The 12,560-nt window shown below is 41.5% G+C and overlaps 1 long non-coding RNA gene, 3 other non-coding genes and 1 pseudogene across 4 annotated transcripts; 1 reads left to right on the plus strand and 4 right to left on the minus strand.

Moving 5' to 3' along the window:
• The first annotated feature begins 7,685 nt into the window (after positions 1-7,685).
• On the plus strand, positions 7,686-7,804 carry LOC111743658 (annotated as a pseudogene).
• Positions 7,805-9,387: 1,583 nt separating this feature from the next.
• Positions 9,388-12,524, minus strand: LOC105296063. Its single transcript, XR_896220.2, has 5 exons — positions 12,365-12,524; positions 11,940-12,040; positions 10,799-10,875; positions 10,327-10,413; positions 9,388-9,518 (listed from the first exon to the last, which is right to left on the minus strand). It is a non-coding gene; the product is annotated as an uncharacterized LOC105296063 (long non-coding RNA).
• Positions 10,569-10,661, minus strand: LOC111743673. Its single transcript, XR_002781824.1, has one exon. It is a non-coding gene; the product is annotated as a small nucleolar SNORD12/SNORD106 (small nucleolar RNA).
• On the minus strand, positions 10,937-11,027 carry LOC111743671. The gene has a single exon (XR_002781822.1). It is a non-coding gene; the product is annotated as a small nucleolar SNORD12/SNORD106 (small nucleolar RNA).
• LOC111743672 lies at positions 12,116-12,206 on the minus strand. Its single transcript, XR_002781823.1, has one exon. It is a non-coding gene; the product is annotated as a small nucleolar SNORD12/SNORD106 (small nucleolar RNA).
• Positions 12,525-12,560: the final 36 nt, after the last annotated feature.

Raw genomic sequence — 12,560 nt, forward strand, 5'->3', positions numbered from 1 at the left:
AAGATCAGTGATTGCCAGAAGAAAGAAGGGATGAATAGATGGACTACAGGATTTTTAAGGCAGTGAAAATACTCTGTGTGATATTATAATGATGGATATACGTCAGTATACATTCACGCAAACCTATAGAATGTACACCGTCCAGAGTGAACTTGAATGTAAACTGTGGACTTGATGTGTCAATGTAGGTTCATCTGTTGTAACAGATGTCTCCCTCTGGTGGAGGGAAGTTGATGTGGGCCAGGGGGTATATGGGAACTCTCTGTGCTTTCTTCTCAATTTTACTGTGAATCTAAAACTGCTCTAAAAAGTAAAATCTATTTAAAAAGAAAATAAAAGTTATCACTATATAAATGGAAAGCCAATAATATTTTTCATAAATAAAAGGAGAAGGAAAGGTAGAAAGACAGAGGGATATATTTATGTATACAGATATATACATATATAATTGATCTACCAATGTTTTAAACTACCAAGAAGGAGGAAAGAAGAAGGAAAGACAGAAAGACAGAGATAGAGAGAGGAGGGCTCTATTGATGTAAGGGTCAAGGCAGGGCAGGCAGCCACTCCTAACCATGGCATGTCCCTGAGCTGTCCCCATGACAGGCCCTGCAGCCTCCCATAGTTTCCAGCCTTCTTTATCTGGTTTCTCTCTGTTATTTCAGGTTTGGAGCCTCCAAGTAACTGGTGACCCAGTTCCCAGAAAAATCTCCCTTGCTGTCCTTTTGTAAGGGCCCTGGGGACTGTGGGACTCTTGGCAGATGCCACAGCTGTGGGCACAAAGAGAAGCTTATTCTCCTCTGAGCAGGGAGAGGGGACCCATCAGAATGCAGTTTGGTGTCCACATGAGGCTGGGCACCCCTGTCTCCATGGGTCTGGGTTGCAGGGCGCTGTGCTCTAGGTGGGAGCAGGGGAGCTGATCAGTCTTTCTTAACCATTCGTGTCTCCATCTGTTATTTATTGTTGCATAATAAACCACCCCATAACTTAGAGGTTTAAACAACAATTTATTATTATCTCTCGTAGTCTTATGGGTTGACTGGGCCCAGCTGGTGGTTCTTGCTTGGGTGTCTTTCATGCAGTTGCAAGCGGAAAGCAGCTGAGGCTGAAGTCATCTCAAGGCTTCATTGGGCTGGATGTCCAAAGTGGCTTCTTCACTCACTCATCTGCTGCCCCAACCGAGATGGCTAGAATAACTGGGGACTAGTCGGCCAGTTATTCAAGTGCCCCAAAACACAGATCTGGGCCTCTTCTCTCTCTATACTCTCCCTCCACCTTAATGATCTCAACTTGTCTCATGACTCTAAACTGACTTTAAGCTGACAAGTCCCGGATTTGTCAGCTACATGCAATCTCCAAATGCCTACCCCACGTCTCTCATTGGATGAAAGGGTCCTCAGTGTTAGCATCTCTAAAAACACCTTCTGCCCCCTGCTCCCAGACACTTCACTAAAGAATATATGGGAACAGCTAATAATTGCACCTAAAAGGATGCTCAGTACCGTTAGTCACTAGAAAAATACAAGTGAAAATCACAGTGAGGTACCATTACACATCCATTAGAATGTCCAAAATTAGAAAGACTGATTATAAGTGCTGGCAAGAATGTGGAGCACGCGGAGCTCGCTCTCATATGCCACCGGAAGAATGCAAGATGCGGTAAACCACTTTAGAAAACAGTTTGGTAGTTTCTTCAAAAGTTAAACATGTACCTACCACATGACACAACGCAGGCATTCACCCAGGAGATACTAAAACATTTGTCTACACAGAGACTTGGACACAAATGTTCAGAGCAGCTTTATTTGCAATCGCCAAAAACTGTACCTCCTCCTCCCCCCTGCAAAAAAAACCCCCACAAAACTGTAAATCTCAATAGTTCATCAATAGATGAATGGATAAACAAATTGTGGTACACCATACAAAGGGATACTCAGCAATAAAAAGGAACAAATTATCGATGCCTGCGACAAGGATGGGGTCTCAAACCCATTATGCTGCGTCAAAGAAGCCAGCCCCCACCACCCGAAAAGTGAGCATGTACTGTAGAATTCTGTTGATATACATTGTAGAAATAAAAACTGATTTATAGTGACAGAAGTAGGTTAGTGGTGGAGGGAGGGAGGGAGGGATGGAGAGAGGGAAGGAGTCGGGAATTGCAAAAAGGCCACAAAGATGGATGAAGGATTTGGGGAGTGATGGGTATATTCACTATCTTCATTATGGTGAAGGCTTCATGAGTGTACATACGTCAAAATTAATCAAATTATACACTCTAAATATGTGCCATATAGTATACTTCAATTATACCTCAATAAAGTTGGAAAAAATTAAAAGACAAAAACAAAGAAAAAAGACACATGTTTGAAAGAATATACACTAAACGATTAATAATATTTACCCTACACACAGCTTTTGAGTTTAAATTTTTTACAATAAGCATATATTACTTAAGAATTTAAGAAAAAGCAATACATTTTATTGGTCTCTAGCCTCAGCCTAGCACTGGAGAGGTCTGTCGCATGCCCCGAAACAGACCAGGTCATTCTGCTAAACAAAGACACCTCCTGGATTTGAGCCAAGGGTTTTGGGAGACAAATTCCCATCCGAAGACAATGAAAACTAGGCTCTCTGAGAACAGAGGCTTTCTTTACACCTTGTATCTACATTCCAGACTGGGGCCCACACGGGATGATTGCCCGGGAAGATAATGCAGTTATTAATCTCTGCCCAAGACTGAACTCTCCCTGCCAACTTCCCACCTGGGTGATTAAACCAGATGGCAGCCCCGGGGTAGTTTCTACAGTGTCTTTGGGGCAGAGGGACAGGGCACCTCTGGAAGCCAGACTTGGCTTCTCTAGAGGATCAGTCTCCTGGGTGACTTTAGAACAAGCAAGCTGAACCCAGTCTGGGGTCCTGGATCTTGACTTGGCTGGGCCAAGACTCAGGCAAACATGGACCTCTTGGCATGTGAGGGGCTGGAAACAGCTGTCTGAGCTTCTGTGTTTGTGCGGTTGCCCATGTATGTGCTTCTGTTTTTCCTAATCTCACCCTAAACATTGGTTCCTTAAATGCTGCAGGAATTGGCTACCCTGCAAGTAGTCCACATTTCACCCCAAATGTCTTCCTTCCTCAATAACGGCATCAAGATGTTTCAGGGGAGTGCTGCCTTGCCCTGCCCCCAGACCCAGAAGGTAAATCTCTTTTTTTTAAATGCCTAATTTAGTGGAAGGTGGTACCTGCACCTATGTGAGGAAACGTAAGTAGCTGAAACTCATTCCTAACTGGGTTTGGAGATATCACTTGAATTAAACCTTTGGTATTAAGAATTAGCTTGGCAACATGCGGCTTTTCTGTGTGTATTTTTTAGATTTTTTAATTTAGTTTTTATTCCCAACCCCCACCCTCTTCCCTTTGGCAACCATCAGCTTATTCTCTATAACTATGGCTCTATTTCTGTTTTGTTATGTTTATTCATCTCTTTTTTTTTTTTTCAGATTCCACTGTCTGCCTCTGTCTGATTTAGTTCACTTAGCATAATGCCCTCTAGGTCCATTCATGTTGTCACAAATGGCAAGATTTCATTCTTTTTTTTTTTTATCACTGAATAATATTCCATTGAATATACATACCAGGTCTTCTTTATCTATTCATCTGTTGATGGACATCTAGGTTGCTTCCATATCTTGACTATTACTAGTAATGCTGCAGGATAAATCTTGATTGAGCTTGGCCCTCACTACTCAAGAGTATGGCAAAGCATCAGAATCCCCTGAGAGCTTGCTGGAAATGCAGACTCTCAGACCCCACCCAAGATCTTCATTTTAACAAAATCTCTGGTGAGTTGAACACATTAGTTCTCAAAACTGGCTAGACATTAGAAGCCTCTGGAGAAAGATTTTCCTAAAATAGTTGCCTGGTATCCTCCGCTGAGATTTCGATTCAATTGATCTGGAATACGATCTGGACAGCAGTATTTATTTATTTATTTTTTTCCACAGTGTAACATACATTTGGTAAAGTATACTAACTTAAATGGATAGCTTGGTATTTTTTACACACATGTACACCCATGTAGCTACCACCCAGATAATGAAATAGATCATTTCCAGCACCCCAGAAAGTTCCCTCTTGCCCCTTCAAGGTAGGGTAACAAATTGACCGAGTTTATCCAGAACCGAAGGGTTTTTCCTGGGCATGGAACTTTCTCTACTAAAATCGAGAAAGTCCTAGGCAAATTAGGACAAGTTGCTCACTCTGCTTCAAGGTCTATACTCCAGCCCATCTGCAGTGGCAATCACTATTCCGATTTCTATCTAGTAGTAATTTTAAGAGTTGCACAGATGACTCTAAAGTACAGCCAGGGCTGACTCCCATGTGTATCAGAGTCACCTGAGCCTTTCCCCTAGGCTTTCTAATTCAGTAGGTCTAGGGTGGAACCAGCACCTGCATTTGAACAAGACTCTATAGTAAGATCTAAGAAGCATTGTTCTAATCTCTACAGCAACACATATGCTTCGGATTTTCTGAGCTTGTCTGTGGCCTGCCTCCCCCACCTAATAGCTTCATGAAATCATGTCATTATTAATAATCATGTGAAAAGATGTCGGGGCACCACGTACAGAAGCCTCCTGGCCAGGTTTCCCTTGCATCTCATTGGTCAGAACTAGGTCACATGCCTTAGCACAAAGGAGGCTAGGAAGGTGAGTGTCTGGCTTCATTGTCCTCTATGGATAGGCTCTGCCAAAAAAGACACAGTTGGGAAAAATAGTTGTTGGGTAGGAACCAGCAGTGTCTACCACAAATAAATACCTTTCATGACCTTTTTTCAAAAGCTGGACAAGGCTCAGAGGTATAAAGTTGCTTGCTTAAGGTCACATAACTAAAAAGTACTTGCCACTTTGTAGAAAACCCATAAATGAAGGTGGTTGAGTCAAAGCCTAAGTTGGGCCTTGAATTCAGATCTCCTGATGTACAAAGAAGTGATCTAGTTACTTCCTCCAGCTGGCTTCTTCTTGTCCTTTGCATGTGTTTATATCTTAAATAATATTTTTAAGGACAGAGCTAACTTAGTGGGCAGTAGGTATTGGTATGGCTTCTTGCTGCTGGCCACAACCTGAGAGCAGAGATGGATGCCTGATAAAACTGGAATTTTTCTTAACTGCTTTTGGATACCACCCAAACTCAGAATGCATATGGCACCCTTGGACACACAGGAAAATGTTATTTTCACCATTTCCTGCCAAATGTCCAGCTGGCTCCACTGGTAAATGATGAATTTCAGGGTGGAGCCTGGTTCCTGACATTCTCTGCATGGTCAACTTTCTAGCTGAATTTCTCTCCCACCAGAGAGTCTGGGAAATTGGAGCCCCATGAGTTAGAGACAAGGAAAATTCCTTCTAGTTGGAAGTCACTGCCTTTTTGTAACCTAATCTCAGAAGTGACATTTCATCTCTTTTGTCATATTCTATTCATTAGAATCAAGTCACACTCAAGGGGAGGGAATTGTAAGAGCGTGTGAATACTAAGAGGCAAGGATCATTGGGAATGGATGTAGAAGCTGCCTAGCATGCCACTTTTCACACCCAGAGCTCAGAACTCCAAAATCCATTTTATAATAAAAATAACTACCATTATTAAATGTATATGTGCCAGGCATTACGCTAAGAAGTTTACATATATTGTAACATAAAATCCTTACAACAACCCTATGAGGTAGATACAATTAGCCTTATCCCATTTTTTCATGAGAAAATATGCACAGAGAGGTTAAGTAACTTGTCCAAAGTCACCCAGCTAGTAAATATCAAAGCCAGGAACACTGAATAATATTTGCTCAGGACTTGAGAATTACAAACCACTTTCTTTTATCCTACCAACATTGTGAGTTAGGGATCATACATTACACTTTTTATCCATAAGAAAGCTATATTCCCAGTAGCCCTGGCCTTTCGAGATCATTAGGTATTGCTATTTAGAGATTCAGGATGAAAAATTATTTAAATAATCCAGTGCTCCTGTAGGGATGGTTTTCTTATGTTGATCTTCATTGGGTTGGGCACATCTCAACCAAGATGTTTCCTTCTGCATCAAGAGAGTTTTAAAAAGCTTAGCATCATGTGGGATTTGGCATCAGATAAAATTCATTGCTTGGAAAAATAATATCAGGCTGAATACTTTCCTCTCATCTCAGTTGAGGTCCACCAACTGACCAGCTTTTCCAGTAATAATCATCAACCTAGAAGAATTTCAGTCAGGGGAACTTCTCAACCTAGGACTGCATTTGCTTAATTAGGGATTTAGCATATTGTAGATGATTTAAAAGGGGGAGGGGAGAAAAGAGAAGAAAATCCACAATTATTTTAAGTGGATCTAAAAAGGAGAGGGGAGACAGAACTCAATTTTTCCACTTATTTTAGATTTTAAAAATATGCCCTAGGGGGACATTAAAAAAAATGCCCATGGGAGCACCCCATGGTTAAATTAAGTAAGCATACCATAAAATTGCCAATTCCACTCCCTCTTATTTTGCTAATATCTTTGGTGGGTATTTAGCGTTTGTCCTTTTGACAGATCTTTACTGAGCATCTTTATTGAATTTTCATGCTAGATATTTTTCATATTTACCCAGGGAAGCATCTTTATGAGTTCCATTTTGCAGCTAAGAAAACTGAGGCAAGGAAAGATTATATGATTTTCCAAAGGTCACAGAGCCGAGAAGTGATTGATCCCAGGATGCCAAGCCACATGAGTTTTGTATACCGGGAACTGATTCTTACACACACAATGCCCTTTTCCTTCTTAGCAACACTCTGGTTCCCATGGCTTTTCCTGCGACTTTTCTTAGCTGGAAAATCTGAATAGAGCGTGGTTTTATATTTTAATATTAGTTGTTTTCATTTCTAAATATTACATAATTTTCATAATAGCCATGTTATTTTTATGTTCTGAAACATAAAAGTCAAAATCTAATAAACTCACAAGAATAAAAACCAGAGGAGACTACCTCTAAGATTAGTTATTTGAGTGAAATTCTTCTATGCATGTCATGGAAAGTTACCTTTTTTTAATGTTGTAGTGGGAACCGTTTCTTCCGTATTACCAGAGTTTATTGCTGGCCTTGAACATTTTTTTAAGTTGCAGTAAAATATGCATTACATAAAATGTACTATCTTAACATTTTTAAGTGTGTAGTTCAGTAGTGTTAAGTTATGCAAACAATCTCCGGAACTTTATCTTGCAGAACTGAAACTCTATACCCATTAAACAACTCCCCATTTCCTTATTCCCCCAGCCCCAGGCAACCACCCTTGTACTTTCTGTTTCTGAGTTTGACTAACTCTAGGTACCTCATGTAAGTGGAATCATACATTTCTTTGTCCTTTGGTGACTGGCTTATTTTAAGGATGTCTTCAAGGCTATTCACATTGTAGCATGTTTTAGAATTTCTCAGGCTCCATTGCTGCAAAATCTGGAAAGCTCACCCATCTGCAATGCCCATGTCCAGCTGCCTTCCCCCTTCCTAGCCTAGCCTCAGGGTGGAGGCTTTTCCCCACAGGCTGGAGAAATGTGTGCCCACACTACCTCCTGCAGACAAGTCCTGGAAGGGACCCCGGCTCCACATTCTGGGGCAATTGTGTGGTCACATTAGGAGTGAGGCAGCCAAAATCTAGAAAAAAGGTAGATTAATCAGCCATGCCACTCTGAACAAGCCTGATCCCGTCTGATCTCGGAAGCTAAGCAAGGTCGGGCCTGGTTAGTACCTGGATGGGAGACCACCTAGGAAGACCAGGTGCTGTAGGCGTTTAAAAAAAAAAAGGGATTGTAAACCAGCAAAGTCCTTGCAACCTGTGAGGTCAACCAAGGGTTGCCTCGCCTAAAAAAAAGAAAGCAAGCATTTGAGGTCCATATTCCAAGTGTTCCTTTACTACTCCTCAAAAAATCCCCATAAGGTGGATATCATATCCTCATTTTTTTTTTAAGAAATTGAAGCTAAGATATGACTTATCCAGTCACATGGCTAATAAAACAGCAGTCAGGATTCGAACTCAAGAAGTCTGATTCAGAGCCCACGTTTTTAGTATTTTTACAATTATCATACAATAAAATTGACTTTTTGTAGTTCTATGAATTTTAACAGATGTATAAATTTGCATAACCACCAGTGATACTCCCCCAAATTCTATATGCTCTTCCTTTATATTCACACACCCTATCCATCAAACCTGGCAACCACTGATCCTTTCTCACTAGTTTTCCAGAATGTCTAAATGGAATCACACAGCATGTAACCATTTGAGACCAGCTTCCCTGCCTAGCCTAATCTTTCAATCTATTGTTACATGTACTAGTTGGTTCCTTTACATTAATACTTAGCCACGCCAAGTGTTACACTAAGCATTTTGACATAGCTCATTTGATCCTCACAGCACCGAGTAAGGTAATGTTATGCCCATTTTGTAGATGGGAGTTTTGAAGCCAAGAAATGGTGGAAGTCACAAGCCGCTTGCCAGGAGCCAGGACTAATGCCAGGCTTGGAGACATCTTTAACTGTTCCCAGCCAAGGAGGTGTAGGGGAGATACCAGCCCTGGCTAGAATTCTGGAATGGTCTGTGGGTTCCATCTTTACCCACGACTTCCCAGAAATGCTTCATTTACACAGCTGGTAAGGGTCTGAAGCCTAGAAATTAGGGGCCCAGTATGAAGTTCAAATCCCATTTCATCATTTCCAAGGCACGTGACCTCAAGTAAATCACTAATCCTCCGAGCCTGTTTTCTTATCTATAAAATGGGATAGTAATGAACAATGTTGAAGTAGCTATCACACTCCAGCGGTAAACACTCAAGGAGCACATTTTCCCATCTCAATGTTAAGGACATTTTCTTACTAGATATGAATCACCCCTACTGTGCTAGGCCTTAAGCTGGGCACTTTGCTCCACCTCACTCTTCCGAAGTAGACGTTGTATAAACCCTATTTCAGATAGGGAAACTGAGGCTCGTGGAAGTGAAGCAATTTGCCCAATATTCCTCAGCCAAGAGGACAGAGTAGGGCAAGGCTGAAGCATCAGGTGTTTGTTGGGACTGAGGCTAGGAGACATATGTGCTGAGGAGGGGAGAGCTGCGAGTTAAATGAAACCAGATTGGCCACTGTCATTAGACCAGTCTGGAACTGCCCATGGCTAAAACTAAAAACATGCATATCCATCTCATATATTACGTACAAAGCACAGAATCCATGATCTAGTATATACAACCCATTCAGACATGCCCGCATAAATGTACAGTATGGGATTCATTCTCTCCCCCTGGAGTTTGACCTCTGTAGACATTTGTTACTTATTACCCATGTTCAGTGTTTATCTTCAATGACCAAATTTGAGAGCATTTTGACTTAAAGGATTCTTTATTTTCCTTCTCCAGATAGAAAAGCTATAGTTATATTATGCTTTCTCAGGAAAAAAAGGGTCAATCTTTTTCAAGAGATCTCGTATTCCAATGCCATCGGTGAAAAACTCCTTAAAAAGAAAAAAGGCAGATTACAATCAGCACTTCATTCTGATATTAAAGTACTACTTGACTGAAATATGGGAGCATCTGGTTAAAACTTCAGGAACTACACGGATGGATATTCAATCAATTACCAAGCCAAAAAGACTTACAATCTCAAAACAACCTGTCTGTTTTGCACCTCACTGAAGCCTGCATGTTGTACCTATGTTAAAATGTTCAACCTCAATCTAAATCCTTATTACAGGAAATAGTCAAGAGCAGACAAATCCAGGGGCACACCCAAAGGTGTTTGTTGTTTCTAAAGGGATATAACACCAATGCAATGCATAAGAGATGGGATATCTGAATATGAAGAGGATAAGCAGACATTAGGAAAATATTAATATTCTTAGCTGTTAAGGGTCGGTTATGTAGCAGAACAGTTTCGGGATCAAGGGTCACAAAAGCAACTTTTAAATAGCAAAACCTATGCATTTATACAGACAAAGCAAATATTTTATTTCAATTTAGGGTAATGAGTAATTTTTGACAAGCCAAAAAGATAAAGTCGGTGTTGTTCTGTTCAAAAATGGGAGCAGAAAGTGTAGACTTAATTTTTTTCCCTTTCTTGAAAGACCTAGTAGTAGCAATAGGTCAACTGTCTCCTGTTGAGGACTTAATTTTCCCTTCCTGTTTTATATACCCAATTTGAAACTAGATCCCCAGGTTACTGCCAAGTGGTCAAACGCATCACCTCTCTACTACCCTGGGCACATTCGACAATAATTTTATTAGGAGGTTGACACCTGGATAAAGCCATTGCAGAAATCTCACCTGTTACAGGACAGACTGAACCAAGCCAAGGGGATGATCAGGCTGCATCAACCTACTTATTGCCCAGTGGCTCTCAGGACTCCCAATCTGCAGGAAGTTAACAGATGAAGTCAAGATAAATGACCTGAGTACTAAGAAAACAAAAAACAAACAAACCCCCCCAATAAACAAAACCACCAAAACAAAACAAAAACCCACTTAGAATGTAGTCTATTAATGGTAAACAAAACATTATTTCTGGGGCCAATGCATCAGACAAAAACTGGCTAGTGGTTTAGTTAGATCAACAGGGTCGATCTGATGGGGAAAAAAGTTATGTCATCAGCTGCGATGGCCATATTTGAGCCAGAAAATAGAGCACAAGGGGGATAACCCCATATTTAAAAGCAAAGCAGATACTACCTCCTCCATTCTCCAGACCCTGTCTATTCAGCCATGCGGGCATGGGCACTTAGACATGTACATCACTTACCAATCCTCTGCCACTCCTGGATTCATCCTGCTTCCTTCAGTCTGCTTTCTGAAAACAGTAAACCTGAGAAGAAAACACTGAAACATAAGCTCCAATTAGCTAGATGCCCAAAGAACCAGGGGACAAAGAACTGCTCAAGCTGGCATATCAGACAGAAACTGGCTTAGAGAAGTTAGATCAACATGGTCGATCTGTTGGGGAAAAAAGTTCAGTCATCATATATGCCAGTAGGAAGCTCTTGGCCTCTATTAAAGAGCCCTGAACCAAGAATGAGAATTTGTTGGTCTGCTTCTATTCATTCAATATTCAAGCACTTCTGGGTCCTGTTTGTTGGCAATAAGGAAATAGCAGCTAAGACCATCCCTGCTTTCTGAGCTTTCATCTGATACAGGACAGTGTGCCTGGCAAGGGCTGTGGGGAAACGTTTACGGAAATAAGTGACCACGGAGTTCTGGTCGAAGTGTATTTTACATTTTAATATAAGTTGTTACCACTAAAAATCTGGGACAACAAGGTTTAAGAAAATTATGTCCCCAAGAAGTCCTGGACTTGAGAATGAGTTAGGAATGTGGGAATTAGTTCGGGTGACTAGGTCAACAGAAATACACATTTGGCTTTCCTTTTAAAAATGCCATCACATCATCCATCCATTTCAAAATTTCAGTGCACAAAAAAGCTGTTTTATGAAAAACACAACATGAAGAAATAGAATCCTAAAAGGTGCTTTGAGGGGCATTTAACAACACCTATTCACTTTGGGAACGAAGAGGGTTATGGAATAAACCTGACAAGCTCAGAGGGCCACGTGGCAGGCCTAACAGGCTGAGTAATGATAGCGGTTAGTCCTGTCCCAGATCTATAGCTTCCTTAGCAAATTTTCTACAGGTCTGGACACATATCTTTTCAGAGATGATTGCACTTTGGGAAATTATTTCTCTTAAATCTATTTCACCAGCAACATAAGACTAATAGGTGCATTTTTGAGAACAATAAAACGAAGCAACCAAAACACTTCAAAGAATACCTAATATCTAAACCATGCTTAATATCAGTTAGCTACCATTACATCTTTTCCAAGTTCGCCTAGCAGAGGATCCTCAGAGCATGAGTTTCTATAACAGGCCAGGAGACGAATGCTTACCCCAGAGATCATGATATCGAAGGTTTAAGATATCTACGCGGGGTTCCGTTGAAGGCCCAGCAACGATCCTCTCTTTCAAGATCCATTGTGATCGCGCTAACCTGCGAACCAACAAAGAAAGGGCATCAATCGCCATCTTCCCACGGTCGAAAAAGAACATGGCCGCGCCTTTTGAGGCCGGTATATCAGAACTAACTGGCAAGTATTCAAAGATATCGGCATGGTCGATATGATGGGGAAAAAAGTGAAGTCATCACTTACACCAGCCAAGGACGCCTTAGGTCTGTACACAGGGCGCGGTTTTCCAGCACTGACTTCTACTCGGGCCCATTAGGGTCAGAGCAAGGAGCCAAGGCAGGGGCGATGGCAAAGAGGGGAAGAGAGGAACAGAGATCTCAAATAGAAAACAGTAGACCTCAACTCACCATACACAGTAGTAGCCCCAGGTTCCCAGCGCGGGACGACATCGGACGACCAACGGGAACGAAACGAAAAAGAAGTCAACGCACGACAGACGCAAAAGAACGAAGTGAACCCGGGACTTCCCTTATATAACCATAGGGAGGCTCTTGCGCCTGCGCACTGGACCCGAGGCGTTTCCGGTTCCCCCGGCGCCTCGCG

This window comes from Pteropus vampyrus, unplaced genomic scaffold (assembly GCF_000151845.1).
Source record: "Pteropus vampyrus isolate Shadow unplaced genomic scaffold, Pvam_2.0 Scaffold117, whole genome shotgun sequence".
Taxonomy (NCBI): domain Eukaryota; kingdom Metazoa; phylum Chordata; class Mammalia; order Chiroptera; family Pteropodidae; genus Pteropus; species Pteropus vampyrus.